The 7,009-nt window shown below is 57.6% G+C and overlaps 1 protein-coding gene across 4 annotated transcripts in view; it reads left to right on the top strand.

Annotated features, from left to right (window-relative positions):
* The first annotated feature begins 1,098 nt into the window (after positions 1-1,098).
* The window catches only part of LOC144773669 (uncharacterized), a 105,701-nt gene continuing 99,790 nt past the window's right edge, over positions 1,099-7,009 (top strand). For all 4 annotated transcript variants that reach the window (XM_078658821.1, XM_078658820.1, XM_078658818.1 and 1 more), the window contains exons 1-2: positions 1,099-1,178; positions 5,896-6,001. The gene's annotated coding sequence lies outside the window, so the exon portion shown is untranslated. The remainder of the gene's footprint in view (positions 1,179-5,895; positions 6,002-7,009) is intronic.

Genomic DNA, 7,009 nt, shown 5'->3' with positions numbered 1-7,009 from the left:
CTGCAAGGCGCCTCACACCAAGGAGCTGTGCATTTAAGGACGCAGTGTGCGCTCCATCGCTGGTATGTCAAATAGACGGCAACAACAATAATGTTTGTTTTCGTTTTGTGCCTGGTGGTTCAGCCGAGCCCTGTATCTGTTTGCTCTAACCTCCACTGGCTGCAACACGTAGTTTTGCAGCCGGCGCGAAAATATAACTAATACAGGACCTGGCAGTGCCTGTTATATATTTAATGTAGAGCGTCACTCACAGCAGCCTGACTGAGACCCCGTTACAGCTCCACTCGCCCAGGCTGCGCTGAGCAGCGCCGCTTAGTTCTGAACATGAGCCAGATCTCATTGATCATTACATCTGATTTACTATTGTCTCATGTAAATTGTACTATATGTACGAGTCAGTCCCATCTGGTTTTTTGTTTAAATGTGGTCAGGTGACGTTGAACTTTCGAGTCAAGAGTACGTTATATTTAATTACAGCGTCCCTGCTCTGCCAGAGCCCGCAGCTCACTGCTCTCAGGACGCTGCCCCAGACCTCTACTCAGCTGACACAATGAGTGCAGTCCATACATTAATATTATTTATTAGCATTAAAGGACTACAATACTATTACAGCCAGACTAACCCTGCAGCGCACTGACTGAATACATGAATTACCATTAGCACCTGCGACACCTTCGGGTGAAGTTCGCGCTCTGGAAAATCTCATGAATAAATGAATAAACACCTCTCCGCCCCCGGGGTCCTTCTGATGGCGGGCTCATGCTGATGAAGCCCCCTCAGGCCGCGGCTGGGGGGGGCTGGGGGGTCGCCCTGCCCCCCCCCCGAGTCTTGTGAAGGGCAGCGCCCCCGGGCCCCCCCCCTGGCACATACACCGGCGCCCTGGGCCCCCGCCCCCTCTCCACCCCTGAGGCCCCCGAGAGCCCTCCTCCTCTTCCTGGCGCCGACGCTGCTCTCAGTGACCCGGAACCGGAAACCGCCGGTCTGGCGGCCGCGCTGACGGAGCGCGCGCAGAGCCGAGGGCAGCCAGTGCTGCTGCGCATGCGCGGTGATTGTAGACGCGCCCTGAGGGTGTCCCACGGAGCATGCGCAGTACGGATAAGGGGGTGCTCCGAACTCCGTGGGACCGGATATCCGGGTCCGTGACCTTCGGAAGATGGCGGCCTTGGTTGAGTCGTGAGGTGAGGTCGGCTCTGGACCGCGAGCTGCACATGGCCCCCCCCCCCCCCCCCCGCTCACCGCCCCCCCGTCTATGCCCCTCGAGCGCGCGCGCAGGAGACTAGTTCATGAGCGCCGCGAGCGCCGGCTGCGTCACCGACCCACGTCACCGACCCACAGCTTCTTAGGAGAGGGAAGTGATCTGCCCAGGATCACAGGGTGTGGAGCGTCGAGGTCCGCCGCTCTGGCCGTTAGGCCACACCCTCCCGCCTGACATTACCGGAAATGACCTCAGGGGACCCTTGCCACGACCATGGCATCATTGAGAAATGTCAGCGTTGGCTTCGGCTCGGACACATGGCCTGTGTGACTTCAGACCCAGAAGCGGCCTCTCCAGACGAGGAGTGACTCTTTATCGCTGCGTGCCGCGGCCTCTCCAGGCGAGGAGTGACTCTTTATCGCTGCGGCAGCTCTGGCCTCGTCGCCACTGCTGTGCCGCGGCCTCTCCAGATAGAGTGACTCTTTATCGCTGCGGCAGCTCTGGCCTCGTCACCACTGCTGTGCCGCGGCCTCTCCAGATAGAGTGACTCTTAGGCGCTGTGGCAGCTCTGGCCTCGTCGCCACTGCTGTGCCACGGCCTCTCCAGATAGAGTGACTCTTAGGCGCTGTGGCAGCTCTGGCCTCGTCGCCACTGCTGTGCCGCGGCCTCTCCAGGCGAGGAGTGACTCTTAGGCGCTGCGGCTGCTCTGGCCTCGCCGCCACTGCTGTGCCGCAGGCTCTCCAGATAGAGTGACTCTTAGGCGCTGCAGCAGCTCTGGCCTCGTCGCCACTGCTGTGCCGCGGCCTCTCCAGACAAGGAGCGACTCTTAGGCGCTGCAGCAGCTCTGGCCTCGTCGCTACTGCTGTGATGCGGCCTCTCCAGACGAGGAGTGATTCTTAGGCGCTGCGGCAGCTCTGGCCTCGTCGCCACTGCTGTGCCGCAGGCTCTCCAGATAGAGTGACTCTTAGGCGCTGCAGCAGCTCTGGCCTCATTGCCACTGCTGTGCCGCGGCCTCTCCAGACAAGGAGCGACTCTTAGGCGCTGCAGCAGCTCTGGCCTCGTCGCTACTGCTGTGATGCGGCCTCTCCAGACGAGGAGTGATTCTTAGGCGCTGCGGCAGCTCTGGCCTCGTCGCCACTGCTGTGCCGCGGCCTCTCCAGATAGAGTGACTCTTAGGCGCTGCAGCAGCTCTGGCCTTGTCGCCACTGCTGTGCCGCGGCCTCTCCAGACAAGGAGTGACTCTTAGGCGCTGCAGCAGCTCGGTCCTCGTCGCCACTGCTGTGCCGCGGCCTCTCCAGATAGAGTGACTCTTAGGCGCTGCGGCAGCTCGGTCCTCGTCGCCACTGCTGTGCCGCGGCCTCTCCAGATCGACTGACTCTTGGGCGCTCTTGCCTTGTCACCACTGCTGTGCCTCGGCCTCTCCAGGTAGAGTGACTCTTAGGCACTGCAGCAGCTCTGGCCTCGTCGCTACTGCTTTGCCGCGGCCTCTCCAGGCGAGGAGTGACTCTTAGGCGCTGCAGCAGCTCTGGCCTCGTCGCTACTGCTGTGATGCGGCCTCTCCAGACAAGGAGTGATTCTTAGGCGCTGCGGCAGATCTGGCCTCGTCGCCACTGCTGTGCCGCTGCCTCTCCAGATAGAGTGACTCTTAGGCGCTGCGGCAGCTCTGGCCTCGTCGCCACTGCTGTGCCGCGGCCTCTCTAGATAGAGTGATTCTTAGGCGCTGTGGCAGCTCCTGCCTCGTCGCCACTGCTGTGCCGCGGCCTCTCCAGATCGACTGACTCTTGGGCGCTCTGGCCTTGTCACCACTGCTGTGCCATGGCCTCTCCAGGTAGAGTGACTCTTAGGCGCTGTGGCAGCTCTGGCCTAGTCATCACTGCTGTGCCGCGGCCTCTCCAGATCGACTGACTCTTGGGCGCTCTGGCCTCGTCGCCACTGCTGTGCCGCGGCCTCTCCAGATAGAGTGACTCTTTATCGCTGCACCAGCTCCTGCCTCGTCGCCACTGCTGTGCCGCGGCCTCTCCAGATCGACTGACTCTTGGGCGCTCTGGCCTTGTCACCACTGCTGTGCCACGGCCTCTCCAGGTAGAGTGACTCTTAGGCGCTGTGGCAGCTCTGGCCTCGTCATCACTGCTGTGCCGCGGCCTCCCCAGATCGACTGACTCTTGGGCGCTCTGGCCTCGTCGCCACTGCTGTGCCGCGGCCTCTCCAGATAGAGTGACTGGTAGGCACTGTGGCAGCTCTGGCCTCGTCGCCACTGCTGTGCCGCGGCCTCTCCAGATAGAGTGACTCTTGGGCGCTGCCGCAGCTCTAGCCTCTTCACCACTGCTGTGCCGCGGCCTCTCCAGACAAGGAGCGACTCTTAGGCGCTGCAGCAGCTCTGGCCTCGTCGCTACTGCTGTGATGCGGCCTCTCCAGACGAGGAGTGATTCTTAGGCGCTGCGGCAGCTCTGGCCTTGTCGCCACTGCTGTGCCGCGGCCTCTCCAGACAAGGAGTGACTCTTAGGCGCTGTGGCAGCTCTGGCCTCGTCGCCACTGCTGTGCCGCGGCCTCTCCAGATAGTGACTCTTAGGCGCTGCAGCAGCTCGGTCCTCGTCGCCACTGCTGTGCCGCGGCCTCTCCAGATAGAGTGACTCTTAGGCGCTGCGGCAGCTCTGGCCTCGTCGCCACTGCTGTGCCGCGGCCTCTCCAGATAGAGTGACTCTTGGGCGCTGCGGCAGCTCTGGCCTCGTCGCCACTGCTGTGCTGCGGCCTCTCCAGACGAGGAGTGATTCTTAGGCGCTGCGGCAGCTCTGGCCTCGACGCCACTGCTGTGCCGCGGCCTCTCCAGATAGAGTGATTCTTAGGCGCTGTGGCAGCTCCTGCCTCGTCGCCACTGCTGTGCCGCGGCCTCTCCAGATCGACTGACTCTTGGGCGCTCTGGCCTTGTCACCACTGCTGTGCCATGGCCTCTCCAGGTAGAGTGACTCTTAGGCGCTGTGGCAGCTCTGGCCTAGTCATCACTGCTGTGCCGCGGCCTCTCCAGATCGACTGACTCTTGGGCGCTCTGGCCTCGTCGCCACTGCTGTGCCGCGGCCTCTCCAGATAGAGTGACTCTTTATCGCTGCACCAGCTCCTGCCTCGTCGCCACTGCTGTGCCGCGGCCTCTCCAGATCGACTGACTCTTGGGCGCTCTGGCCTTGTCACCACTGCTGTGCCACGGCCTCTCCAGGTAGAGTGACTCTTAGGCGCTGTGGCAGCTCTGGCCTCGTCATCACTGCTGTGCCGCGGCCTCTCCAGATCGACTGACTCTTGGGCGCTCTGGCCTCGTCGCCACTGCTGTGCCGCGGCCTCTCCAGATAGTGACTCTTAGGCGCTGTGGCAGCTCTGACCTCGTTGCCACTAATGTGCCGTGTCTTCTCCGGACAAGGAGTGACTCTTAGGCACTGCGACAGCGCTGGCCTCGTCGCTACTGCTGTGTTGCGGCATCTCCAGATAGATTGACTCTTTATCGCTGCAGCAGCTCTGGCCTCTTCGCCACTGTTGTGCCGCAGCCTCTCCAGAAAGTGCCTCCTTATTGCTGCTGCGGCAGCTCTGGCCTCTTCGCCACTGCTGTGCCGCAGCCTCTTCAGATAGAGTGACTCTTTATCGCTGTGGCAGCTCTGGCCTCATCGCCACTGCTGTGCCGCGGCCTCTGCATACAAGGAGTGACTCTTAGGCGCTGTGGCAGCTCTGGCCTCGTCGCCACTGCTGTGCTGCAGCCTCTCCAGAAAGTGACTCCTCATTGCTGCTGCGGCAGCTCTGGCCTCGTCGCCATTGCTGTGCCGCAGCCTCTCCAGATAGAGTGACTCTTTATCGCTGCGGCAGCTCTGGCCTCGTCACCAGTGCTGTGGCCTTCGCTGCCGGACGCTCTCTCTTCCCTCTGGGGACCTCTCTTGGATCACAGCTGATCGAGGGCAGCGGGTTTCTGCTCCCACAGGTGCCTGTGCCACCCATGGGAGAGGGTTCAACTCCATCTCGGCAAATGTGCAGCCTGCTTGGTTTGCGAGTAGGTTTACTTGTAGGACGCAGGTTCTTAAGCCACGGAAAAAAGAATGTTTAGAAATCTTGAAGCATTATCTCCTCCAGGCAACTTTATTCAGAAAGAAATCACTCCAAGTTTTTAAATGTTTTCCCTGGAATAACGTTCTCCTACATACAACAGTGAGAAAGACCCCTTTGCCTCTATGCCTGTTTCCCATAATGTAGCTTTGTCTTCTCTTCAAAAGCTGAAGAACGGATGTCTTTCATTCATTTATTCACTCATGCACTCGTGTGTATATGATATTGCTTTAGCGTGAACATAATTAAACGTCAGTGGAGCTCTGTACAGGTTTAAAAACAAGCATGAAGTCAACACACAGCCTGTGGACTGTTAATGCAGTGTGATGTAGTATTCTTTTCAAGATAAATCCTCAACTCCAGGTCCAGGATGCATCGATGGAAAAGGCATGCTGCATTGTTCTTGCTGTTACACTTCTTAATCAAAAGATATTCCAAATGTCCCTGGGTGAAACCTCTTAATTATGAATCATGGATGATAATTATAGTGCATAACTTGTTGGAAATCCTGCACTAAGGTTGATTGTTAAAAACAAGCTTTTTTTGTAATGTCCGTCTTACATCTTGCTTAGTACACAGCAGGTGTGGGTTGTCATTTTAATGCCTCTGTTCTATACCTTCAGTGTCCAGTTTGAGTGTGGTCTCCTTGCTCTCAAAAGTGTCATGTGCGTGATGTCCTCTAAACCGGTCCAAGGAACTGTGGTCCTCGTCCTCCGAGAAAAGAAGCCGGTAAGTGTTTCTGTCCTAAACCTTTGGGTTTTAGAGTGACGGTTAAAATTCACACGTAGAATCTGTGAAAAACTACTTGTTTGAAACTTGGAGTCCTAACCATGGGTTTTACATACTCTAATCGATTTAGGTCTTTTAGGGCCATATGTATGAAACTTTGGTTTTGTGATTCTCAATTAAATCGCTATTTGAGAATCGCAAAATGCTATGTATGTAGGATTTGCAAATAATAATAATAGTGAAGGGGCAGGAGAGAGTGAGGCGGAAACTGAGGAAGAGTGGAGAGGCCAAGACAGTGAAGGGGCAGGAGAGAGTGAGACAGAAATAGAGGGAGAGTGTAGAGACCAAGACAGTGAAGGGGCAGGAGAGAGTGGGACAGAAATAGAGGAAGAGTGGAAAGGCCAAGACAGTGAAGGGGCAGGAGAGAGGGAAACGGAAACTGAGGAAGAGTGGAGAAGCCAAGACAGTGAAGGGGCAGGAGAGAGTGAGACAGAAATAGAGGAAGAGTGGAGAGGCCAAGATAGTGAAGGGGCAGTAGAGAGTGAGGCGGAAACTGAGGAAGAGTGGAGAGGCCAAGACAGTGAAGGGGCAGGAGAGAGTGAGACAGAAATAAAGGAAAAGTGGAGAGGCCAAGACAGTGAAGGGGCAGGAGAGAGTGAAATGGAAACTGAGGAAGAGTGGAGAGGCCAAGACAATGAAGGGGCAGGAGAGAGTGAGACAGAAATAGAGGAACAGTGGAGAGAGAGGATAGAGTGGTGTGAGAGGAGAGAGTGGGGAGAGTGAGGATAGTGAGGAGAGGGGAGATTGAAGTGAGAGGGAGGTGAGAGAGGGAGGGGAGAGTGGTGAGAGACGGGAGAGTAAGGAGAGGGGAGAGGAGGGGAGAGAGGAGAGAGGAGAGACTGAGGGGGGGGAGAGTCAGGAGAGAGAGGAGAGGAGATTTTATAGTATTGTTAGAAAGGAAGTGAAACTAAGTAAGGGGGGGATGCAAGAGGAGAATGATATGGGAGT

This window comes from Lissotriton helveticus, chromosome 8, assembly GCF_964261635.1.
Source record: "Lissotriton helveticus chromosome 8, aLisHel1.1, whole genome shotgun sequence".
Taxonomy (NCBI): Eukaryota; Metazoa; Chordata; class Amphibia; order Caudata; family Salamandridae; genus Lissotriton; species Lissotriton helveticus.
The sequence above is the reverse complement of the archived record's forward strand: the minus strand, read 5'-3'. Positions and strand labels throughout refer to the sequence as shown.